Source organism: Akebia trifoliata, chromosome 14 (assembly GCF_017979445.1).
Source record: "Akebia trifoliata isolate Shusen 1 chromosome 14, ASM1797944v1, whole genome shotgun sequence".
Classification (NCBI taxonomy): Eukaryota; Viridiplantae; Streptophyta; class Magnoliopsida; order Ranunculales; family Lardizabalaceae; genus Akebia; species Akebia trifoliata.
In genome coordinates this window covers 24,000,693-24,012,599 of record NC_141388.1, presented here as the reverse complement: position 1 = coordinate 24,012,599, position 11,907 = coordinate 24,000,693, and the positions used below count along the sequence as shown (strand labels likewise).

Sequence of the window (11,907 nt, the reverse complement as noted above, 5' to 3'; positions counted from 1 at the left end):
TAAGAGATCAATAAGACGACACAAAATAGTGGGGTCTCCATGAAAGCCATCATTAAATACAGAGCAAGTGCCAAAGATAAAAATTATAAGGAAGAAGAGACCACTTATTATGGAGTTGTGAGGAAGATTATTGATTTGGATTACACTAATTTTTGTCAAACTGTACTTTATTGTGATTGGGTTAGAGTAGAAGATAAGACTAACGGATGTAAAGTTGATCCTGACACAAATTTGATATTGTGTAACATGGACAATTTCAAAGGACTTGACAAAGAAGAGAATGAGCATTTCATTCTTGCATCTCAAGCTAGTCAAGCATTCTACTTAAAAGATCAACTAAGGCCTGGATGGTCCATTGTTCTAGCGGCCCCAAAACGATTGACGAAAGAAGTGGATGCACTTGAAGATCCTATTATATTCCACTCAATTATTGATGAAAATGCATACATAGATGATATTTTAAATGAAAGTGATAAAAACTATGATGATGATGATTTAGACATGATTTTGTAGTTGTGTGTTGTTTGCAATATAGAAATTGAATGATAAACATCTACTATTTTTTTAGATTTTGCATGAATAAATTTATTTTTTTATTTATGATTTCATTATTTAAATAGACAAGAAAATTGGAAGATCAATTGTAATGGCTGGCACGAGTACTGAGAGCTCACAATTAGGTAAACTTAATTTCTCCTTTATTTTATTATATTGTCATTACGTTGTCCAATATTAATAGTTTTATACTAACTATTTTGTATGGATTAGGATCTGTAAGCTCATCAATAGATAATAGGATAAGAATCAGTTTCAATACAAATGGTCTACCGATTGGCGAACGTTCAGTAAAGCTTTCTACACAATGTGGAGAGATTGTTCGTACTCACATTCCTATTTCGATAGAGGATTGGCGTTTAGTGCCAGTTAGAAAGAATGATGAGATGTGGAAATTACTACTTGTAAGTTGCAATATAATATTACAATTGAAATTATATTAGTTAATTATTATATATTTTTTCTTTGTGAATACTTATCTTTTTTTTTTTTTTAATTTCTCATGTAGGGAGAGTTCATCCTTCGTCCATCCTACAAGTACCAATGCCTTAGAAGCATGTCCGAGACATTCAGAAAATACAAGGCTAAGTTGAGGACCAAGTACATCGATTGTTATAATAATATGGATGATAGATTGAAAAATTGTCCTCCAAATGTTAAGCAGGAAGATTGGGTCGCATTTGTTAATTGTACTACTGTACCTAAAATTGTAGAAATGAGGAAGAGAAATGTGACAAATAGGAGCAATTTGAACATCTATTATACTACTGGTAGGCATGGCCACGCAAGATTAGAGGAGCGAACGGTAAGTACGTGTCATTAAATTCAATACAAATACGTTGAAATTATTTTACTTTGAGTTATACCCTTCATAATTAATACCTTAAAATTTATGCAAGTATAGAAATGGGAAAGAGGAGATGGTAGCGATTCCCTTTCGAGGACCGAGGTGTGGATTAGAGGGCATTCAAAGGATGACGGTGCTAGCTCGAGTACTGTCGCCCCTTACTTGGTATAATCATCATCTTAAACTTATGTTTATTGAATGTTATATAAAATATATAGTTTGCATAAATATATTTGTTTGTTTAATATTACAGGATAAAATAAAAGAAATCATGAAGAACCAATCAGAAGATGATAGTTCCGAAGACCTTCTCAATGATCCCTTAACTAAAGTGTTTGGTCCGGATAAGAGGGGACGTGTTCGTGGTGTTGGGACTAATGTTTCAAAAACACGGATTCTCGGGTTAGTCATTGCGAAAGAAATGTTGCTAGGGAAAGATAAGCAAATTATTGAGCAAACTAAGGAAATAACGAATATCAAAGTTGAAGTGAAAGGTTTACGGGAAGACATTGGGGATGTACGTGGAAGTATTCGGAACATTGAGGTATATACTATTACATTTTCTTGTTTAATCATACATATATAAATAAATATATATATATATATATATATATATATATATATATATATAGAAGTTGATATCAATCTTTATTATAGCATATACTTTCAAGACCACAAACAATTGATTCGTATTCAACTGCACAATCACGATTTTCTACAAAAGAAATGTCATGCAAACTGTTGGATTGGGGAAGAAATATTGTTGTAGTTGGAAAAGCGATTATGGATACTACCCCTTCTACTGTACATGAGCATCCTCTGGGTGAAGACGACGTTAAGGTTCTTATTGACATCATTCATATAGCAAACACCCCTCTTACCCAACGAACCAGTTTTGCAGGGACTCTAGGAGAAGTTGGAATAGGCAGATTTACCGTATGGCCGAAAAGTTTTATTAGGGTTATCTCACAATAGTTTTGTGTATGGCTTTATGTACTACTTGCAATGTGAACTGGTTATCCTTCTTTTGACATATGTCTAGATACTAAGTGGTATTACTAGTTGTATTTGGATAACCCCTCTAAAGTTTTACTACTACTAGTAATGTTTCTTCTCACTGCAAGGTTCTTTATCAACAAAGTACTTTTACTTTTTTAGTTATATTATTTAACTAATAACTGATTATGTTTTTGTGTCAACTAACCCCTTTTTAACTCCGCTATTGTAAAATTAATATTTTACACTGCCGGTCCCAAGCCTAGATAAAGGAGGAGGGAAAAGGATGATCCAAAGAGTATTAAAGTGCTAACATGTATTGCTTTTCTTCCTCTTTTTTCTCATTCTCACATACAGAAGTATTAATAGTGAAGTTAGTAATGAGAGTTTCTTATAATAAAAAAAATAAAAAATAAAAACAGTAATGAGCAAAGGCAATTTTTTATTATATTTTCTCTCTTACTAACTAGCTTTACCATCTGACTCAGGGTGTTCCCATGATTTACATGGGTGATGAATATGGTCACACAAAGGGAGGCAATAAAAATACATATTGCCATGATAGCTACGTAATCCTCCACTTCTTTTTTGTGTATATTAATTGAAAAATCCATTTTGAATTGTGTGCATGCTTACCAACTACCAGCTCTAATTACAGATTAACTATTTCCTGTGGGATAAGAAGGAAGAGTCCTCATCTGACTTTTTCAGATTTTGTTGCCTAATGACAAAGTTCCGCCAGTAATTACCATTTCCATGTTTAGTTTTTTTTTTGTACTGTGTTTACTTTAGGTCAACCTTTTACAGCTACCTTGGTTGATCTTAAATGTTATGATCTATAGAGAAAGTGAATCACTTGGCTTAAATGACTTCCCAACAACAATCTCAGAAAATACAAAAGATCTGATACGAAAAATGCTTGAAAGGGATCTAAAGGATAGATTGACTGCTCATGAAGTTCTGTGTGAGTGAGCTTAATTTTTTTAGTATTATGCCTCTGATTCTTCCTTGTGAGTGTGATAGTGGGTTTCTATACAAAAATTTGTATTTTAGTACCTTGATTTTATTTGTTTAAGCAATGGTAGGCTATTTCAATCACCTTCTAAATGACAGGAGGACCACTCTCATGCCCATTTATCCGAGCAATTCAAGCAACACACCATCCGTATAGTGTACATCAGTCTTACTACTGGAGTTCTCAATAAAAAAGGTAACTTTTTATTTTTAATTTTAATTTTACTTGATTTTCATTTTTATTTCTATACTCATTAAAATATTTGGCCATAGCTATTATGACCATAGCTTTGGCAAATGGAGGGGTAACTAACCATTAATCATTAACACACATATGCAATCTCTATCTCTCTCTGTCTCTCTTACTTGCTCTGATTTTAGGGCAAACCTCCCGACTGGCAAGATTTCGTTGGTATCATGGTGTTGCTTATCATCAACTCTACAATCAGCTTTATTGAAGAAAATAATGTTGGAAACGCAGCTGCTGCTTTAATGGCTGGTCTTACTCCTAAGACCAAGGTAATATTTTTATTCCAATTTCAAACTCATGGTGCAATCTAGGGAAACCCCTTCACTCGAATTCTAATGTGAACCATGTGGTTATTCGAATTCAAATGAAGGTTATTAAAGACGGTAAATGGAGTGAGCAGGACGCAGCAATCTGTAGACACCTCATTTTTGCATCCGCCTGATTAATCAACTCGTCAACCCGATCGCAACGATTCCCAATGATGGATGTTTATTCCATTACTTTATTTTGTTACCAGATGTGTTTCAAAAATCCGGATGAGGTATCTCGAACTGATAAAACCTTAGAAACCACGCTACTCTAGGAAAAATACGATCCCAGAAACATACAAATCATCATCTTTCAAACAAAAAGAAGCTTCACAATAAAAATCACTAAAAATTGGCTAAATTACCAAAATACCCTTAACATCAAAACAACCCTAGAGCCTACGTTACGATTAGGAAAACCCTTTCGAACATATAAAACAACAAATCGAAACTAAATAAATCATTTTCCCAATTTTAACAGAATTGGAAAAATTACGAAAATGCCCCTCATAAAGTTCATGAACATTTCACACAAAAAATTTCATAAATGAAACAAACCAACATTCACATTGAATTCCTTACAAAAAATTAATTCTAAAACATCCTAGAACATTAAAAACTGACTTGAAACGTTAAAAGTCATCTCCGGGGGCAAAACGGTAATTTTACAATTTTCATAATTAAAATTTTTGAAATTAATAAATAAAACATCAAATAATTAAAGTGAAACATTAATGAAATTAATTTAAAATTTTGAACCAAAGAAATTGATCAATCGGGCTCTCAGGCAAAATTGTTGAGGGTTCGTGAGATATTTCTTTAAGGACCCCTCCATTTGGGGGTCCAAAGAATTAAAAATATAATAGAGGGGGTTCTCCAAAAATTTAAAGCCAATCAAGCAAGACTAAAGTCAAGGTATTAAAGTCAATCAAGCAAGACTGAAGTCAAAAATTTAAAGCCAATCAAGCAAGACTGAAGTCAAAGATATTAAAAGTCAATCAATTAAGACTAAAGTCAAAATATTAAAAGTCAATCAAATAAGACTAAAAGTCATAATAGAGTTCTAATTAAATAATAACTCAATCTAATAGAGTTCTAACTAAAACACAACTCCACCTAAAATAATTCTAATTAAAACACAACTCTACCTAAAACAAGTCTAACTAAAACACAACTCTAATTAAACACTAACTCTATGAAAATCAATCCCTAAAAAAATCTATAAATAGAGGTTCCCACACCCTATTTTCGTATCAAGTCATAAACCCTAAGAGAAGTAGTTCTAAAAGCTCCCTAGCCTCCCATAAACCCTAGTTTTGGAGTCCCAACTCCTTACCTAACATCCCTTCTTCGATTTTAGCCTAAAAAATACATAAAAGCCCTTCAAGAACACCCCAAAATCCATAACAAACTCGAAGAATCCAGATCCAAGAAAGAAGACATACCTTGTCTCGGAGATCGAAAATCAAATTCGGAGACAGAACGAAGCAAGAAGTACGTTACAAGGAGCAATTTTTGCTGGATCTGAGGGAACAAAATCTTTGCTATCGGAAAGGTATAACTTCTTATTTTTTATTTTATTATTATCTAGGTGTTTTAGCAATGTAACTTATTTGAGAAATTAGTAGAGACCGGCTTTGGCCAAGCGGGGTTGGTGCCTAACACCTTCCAACCTCGTAACATGATCCCCGAATTCAATTTTTTTCTATTCTAGATTAGTCCTTTATCTGTTTAGAGTCATTGATCGGTTCATAGACCGTAATAACTGACTCCGCTGGGGACATTGAGGATCAGACTTGAAAAACCCCAAGTATGGGAATATTGCCATTGACCTAGATTTTGTTTTATTTGTTTTTTTTTTTGCTCTCTTTCTTTTCTATTTAATTTTTAGTTAATTTCTTATTATTGTCAGGTTACCATTTTTTGTTCATTTATTTGTTGACCCAATCATTAATTTCTGTTTAATTCCGGGTACGCTAATGTGGCATGTTTTTTTTATAATTCGATCGAGAGTCACTTAAGGTGACTTTAAATAATATTAAATTTCAAAGAATAATGTTATTGAGGGCAGAATAATGATGATGGAATAATGAAACAAAAAAAGGTTTTTTTTTCTTTATTTTTCTTCCTTTTTTAAGGTATGTCAATCCGTGTTTGGATAACAAAAGATTTTTTTTAGAAACATGGGTTATATGTTATTTGATAATGTTTTCTTTTGAAAAAATAGGAGAATTTTTTAGGTTATTTGTTTATTATTTAGGTGTTTATTTATTTTTATTTTTTTAGGCAAGACATGCTGCCTATGGACAGCAAATAAAAAGAAGTAAAAAAATAAAAAAAACAGAGTTTTCTTTTGAGTTTCTGCCGGCAACAACTCTTAGTGGTGTGTCCCTAGTACATGCCGATTAAAGCTTCTAAAACTCAACAATTTTAAATGGGGTGTCTTAAGTAAAAAAACGTTTTTACTTTTTTCTTTTAATTAGTTATTTCAAACGTCTTCTTCCCCATTCGACTCTATCAATCTCGACAGAGACTCGAGAATTTTGCTGCTCAAGGGTTTCAAACTCCATATGTTGATTTATAAAGCTCGAACGATCTAGAGATTAATTGTTTTGGGCTTGTCTTAGTCCTCTACTTCGCGACCGAACGAGAAAGCGGTGAACTAACAGACTGGTAAGGGGGTGCTGTCTTCCCTGTGAGATGGGTGATTCAATGAAAGATCAGAGATCATATGGCTGAACTCATTGTTGATCTTCACCTTTGCTTTTTTCTCTCACCCAAATATTGTCTCACTTTTCGATTTTGGTGGTTTCTCGATTGATCATTTATGGTTTAGGTGCTGTTTGATCTTGATGTTGAGTGTGACATCCTTCATGGAGATGAAGTTGATCCCCGATTTTTTTTTTATCGGTTTTTTTTGTGTTTCAAACAAGAAAAACTCAGAGAGACATTTCAGAGAGAATTCTTTTTCTCGGGTAGTGGATTTAAGTCAGCCCGTTGAAAGAAATTGTTACCAAATTTCAAATTTCAGACTTTTTTTTCTCCAACAAGCTAGTATGACAGATGGGTCACCCAGATACATTTTTTTTGAATTTTTACGATGTTGATGTCACATGCTCTCTCGACTTTTTTTTTTTTTTTGATTAATTGTGTCGAAATTGGTGGGTTTGTTGTTTTTTTTGTTACTCTCGGTTATGGACAACCAAGAATGTTAATGGCCAAGTACCGACTGATTTAAGATGAGGGAATAAACTTTCTTTAACAGCAACATCTACTATAACCCAAGTCAATGGGATTGACTGTAGATCACATTGGGTTCCAGAAATCTATTATACAATGTTCTTCCTATCTTACAAATTTTTGATAGTTGGAAGGCATTGATCGGGAGTTTTGAATTGATTGAGTTAAAAATCAAATATTGTAATTTTATCACAATTTTTTGATAATTGTCTATCAACTGAGGGATTTGACTTATATTGAATTATACCTCCATCAAGTCCTTGAATCGATAAGAAAGTTTTTTTTTTAAATATATATTTTCAAAAAAAATAAAAAAATTCGAGGCTTGAATGTTGCCGACAACAACGTGGGGGTATATATCTTTTTGTTTTGTTTTGTTTCATAAAAATTCTTTTGATTGAGATCAACTTGTTTTTAAAAAAAAAAAAAAAAATAATATCCTCTTTATTTCATCGATCATTTTTATACCCTCAATTCAATATCCTTAGAAATTTTGAATTATTTTGGGTCACCCCAAAATAACCCTTGATGGAAATACATAAAGAAATAATGTTGGATTAAATATTTACTTCTAACACAGATATATGCTTGATGTGCCTATCTTTACTTATGTGATTGGAATGGTATTGATCTCGATTAAATATTCCTATGATTCGAATGGTGTTGATCTTGATTAAATATTCATATGATTCGAATGGTTTTGGTTTTGATTAAATATTTATGTAATCCAATGTATGATGGTATGATCAGGGCCATGGGCCCATTTGTTTGAAAAAGGCCCCGGGCACACCCCACCCTATTTTGCACACACCACATGCACGTCTACTGTTTTGCGCACTTACACATCCCATATAGCCAACGTGGCACTAGTGCCTGGCCCGGTCTCTTCGGAGATGCGAAGTCATTCATGAAAATCACAACTCCAGTCACGTACCTTAGGGTATATCAAACTGGGGCATCAATACCGTCTGATCAGGTGATTCTGAGAGGTATATTGATGCACCCAGGCTGGAGGGACCTGAGCCTTTGACCTATTGTGAGCCACACAGTCACATGTCCCAATTGCCAACGTAGTACTAGTACGTGGTCGGTCCCCTCGTGGGATGCCAAACCATTTATGAAAGCTACAACTCTTAACTCGTACCCATAGGTATGTAAAAGATAATCTAAGTATATCAATTGCACTTCTTGGTCAAAATCGGTGCCTAAGCAAGATCTTGCCCCGATGTACCCTACTGTACGAGGGGGATAGATTACGTCTATTCTAGACGAGAGGTATTTAAGTGGGCCCTTGCTCAGCATTGTGCGCCACCTCTCAACTGGAGATCAAACTGGCTGTTTTTGACTTCAGAGAAGTGACTTGAGGTTTTAGATTATCACCTATACGGTATATCAAACCAAGTCACCACGTATCGAGAGATATATGGGTGTGCTTGGGCAAGGGTGGCCAGATAAAAATGCATTGCACGTAGTAAGTTTAGAGTCTAGAAACCTTCCCTGTAGGCTACGGCTCGAACTTATCGTGGGTGTTCCTGGGTTGTTTATTGAATGGAACCTTTTGATTGATGAATATATGTGAATTATGAGATCAGAGTGTACGTTTGTCCCCAATGATCAAAAATTTGTTTTTGAAAATTAAAATGGGTGTACCAACCCAATAAAGAATCCATTCTTTTACAATAATGACCCAGTCCACCTCGATCCAACAATCATGATGGACCGTGCTATTTAAATCAAAATGGAAATTGAATTTTCAAAGAAGAAAAAGGAAAATATTTTCCAGAAAAGAATGTTTTCCAAAAGAAGTGTTCTCTAGAAAAAATATTTTCCAAGAAAAAATATTTTCCAAAAAATATTTTTTATAAGAACAAGATTTTCTGAAAGAAAAATATTGATATTTTATATGGACCTTGGAAGAGTACTAAAATCCCTTTTGTGTCAAACCAGGATGCTAGTCGCAGGCAATAACCCAATCGATCAGTTAGTCAAAACAACCGTCATAGGAATGCACCCTGTAGAGAAGATCAATTTTGGGAGATTCATGTTGAGAAGTACTCTTTATTTCCACGAATTTGAGATAGACTGGAACCTCTTACATGCTATGGCTAAGCGATGGAACCCCTATCTTCACATATTCCATATGGAGTATATGTACTTGTGCCCCACTCACGAGGATTATTGTGGCATCATGAGGATATCCACTTCAAGACTTCTAGTCAGGCCCTCGTTGAAGACCGAATATTCTGGTGACCTCGCCACAGGACTGAACATTTTCAAGGAAGAAGTCAAGGCCTTAGTCCACGACGGGAGATTGGACTTAGTACCTTTATTGGGCCCGTATCGCTCCCGCAATCATCCTATTAATGTAAAATCCGAAGCCTAGCGAGTCACTAGAGACTATCGATTATGCTTAGGAATCCTAGCCCAATATATACTGACCTCTAATAGTGATGGCCAAACTATCCCTGAGTCCTCCATAGATATAGCCTCTCAACTCTCAAGGAAAGCCAACCCAGTACCCCTTATCCTAGCTGAAACCTTCTCAGGTCTAGATGCCATAAAAAATGGTGAAGAGGAAAGCTTCAAAGGAAGCCCCTACTTACTTTATATGTGACTTTGTGATCGTCTCAAAATCGTAGATGTTCCCTCAAACCTTGAATATGGGCCAGAACACTTTTCCAAGAGAAACCTGTTAGTGCGTCACAACTCAGTTAAAGCTTGGAGCAAATGGTTAGACTCTTGCCTTGCCTGTCATATCAGTTTTAGGTGCCCTTGGTGGATGACTGATTCCCCTGTTCTAGGAATCAAAGGATCCTACTATGTCCGTCTGATTGGTTTAGAAGAAACATCTTTTTACCATCCTAATCTGATCCCAGAACAGTACGACATACCTATAGAGTTATCTTTACCTCAGCACAAAGTTTTCTTTCCCCCCGAGCCTTTGACTGAAAAGTTAGTACACCTCATTGAGAAAGCTTGGAACAAACGCACTTTAGGGTATCCAGACGGACCAGCAGAATTCAAAGAGACAGTTGTTAAAGCCAAGAGGGTCAAGCCTGACAACAATCCTGATGACCATCAAGACAAAGCCAAGCGTCCATGTAAAAATAGTTCAAGTCAAATTTGTTGAAAGATGTTTTTAATAAGAACATATTCTTTGTTAATCATTTTTTCTTTCTGAATAAATATCTATTTCCTTTTTGAAAATTCATTAGGTGAATGGATTAATTAATGGATTGGTGCACAAACCTCAATAAAATGATTTCTTAAAATGTTATCAAGGGGGTAATACTGAAATTGACTAAATCTACCTTTGATGGGGTCATATAGGATTATCATTGCGCCCAAACTCAAGCGTCCACCTCCTAGTTGGAGTCGTAAGTCCAGTCGGTTAGAACGAATCACAGTACCAAGTCCAACAAGTAGAGATGGCGTCAGAATCTGAGCTCACAGAGATCCGTAAGATCTTGGCAGCCTTTGCCAATGATATCAATAGTATAAAAGGCAAAGTGGAAGTGTTAGAACAGACCTCAGAATCGACGGGAAATCCTCTAGATGACCAAAGGGAAAAAAGGTAGAAGAGAAATGTCCACGTGAAGTCTTCGAACTCGACGGAGATGAAGAGTATGTTGATGAAAATCCGGCGTTATCTAACAGAATGTCTCAATTGGAGTCAGGTATGAAAAGTATAAAGGGTATCGATGAAATTGCAGCAGGCATTGAAGCTCTGAACCGCATCCCTAGAATCCATTTGCCAAAGAAGTTTGTGATGCCTGAAATGGACAAGTTCAGTGGGACAGGGTGTGCGAAAACACATCTTAAGGTGTATGTTACCAACATGCGCACTATGGGGCTCAGCGACGAACAAATGACATTATTGTTCCAAAGAACTTTATCAGGATCAGCATTACGTTGGCTAATGTCTCAAGATCCAGTTATTGTGGGTACATGGGAGAACATGTCAAAGGCCTTCTAGCATCAGTATAAATACAGTACTGAGATTGAGACCTCAAGAAGGGATTTGGAAGCAACTAAACAGAAAAATGGGGAGACATTCACTGATTTCATCGGTCGTTGGAGGGCCAAGGCTACTCAAATGTGGGATAGACCTTCGGAAAATGAACAAGTAGCGATTATCCTAAAGAATCTCTCTCAAGGATATGCTCAGCACCTAGTGGCCCAATACCTCCCTACTTTTGAATCCTTGTTACAAGCCGGAAGCCAACTCGAGGATGCATTTGCCTCTAGGATTCTTTCTAACCCCTCAGATAACAAGCCTAAGAAACCATATGTTCCCAAACCTAATATCAACCATACTTACATCGCCAATACCTCAGTTACCCCAGCTCAACCCCCAGCCCGGACTAATAACCAGGTTCACCCAAGTCAACCTCGAACTCCGCGTCAATTTACCAATCTAGGGATGAGTCTTACGGTAGCGCTTCACAAATTGATGAAAAAAGGGATCCCTTGCCAGCTGGACACAATGCTAACTTGTTTTGCGAGTTCCATCAAAATCCTGGCCATCACAGGGATCGATGTATCACCTTGCGCCATGCCATTCAAAACCTTATTGACAACAAAAAGATTACCATCCCTAGCCCACCAAATGTCACCACTAATCCACTACCTACTTATCAACCTCCACCAACCCTGAACATGGTTTCTCACACCCCATTACTATTCGACCATGTTTC

At 35.7% G+C, this 11,907-nt stretch overlaps 1 long non-coding RNA gene across 1 annotated transcript; it reads left to right on the top strand.

Annotated features, from left to right (window-relative positions):
• Nucleotides 1–2,806: 2,806 nt before the first annotated feature.
• Nucleotides 2,807–3,280, top strand: LOC147386582 (uncharacterized). Its single transcript, XR_015171702.1, has 3 exons — nucleotides 2,807–2,967; nucleotides 3,057–3,139; nucleotides 3,241–3,280. It is a non-coding gene; the product is annotated as an uncharacterized LOC147386582 (long non-coding RNA).
• Nucleotides 3,281–11,907: the final 8,627 nt, after the last annotated feature.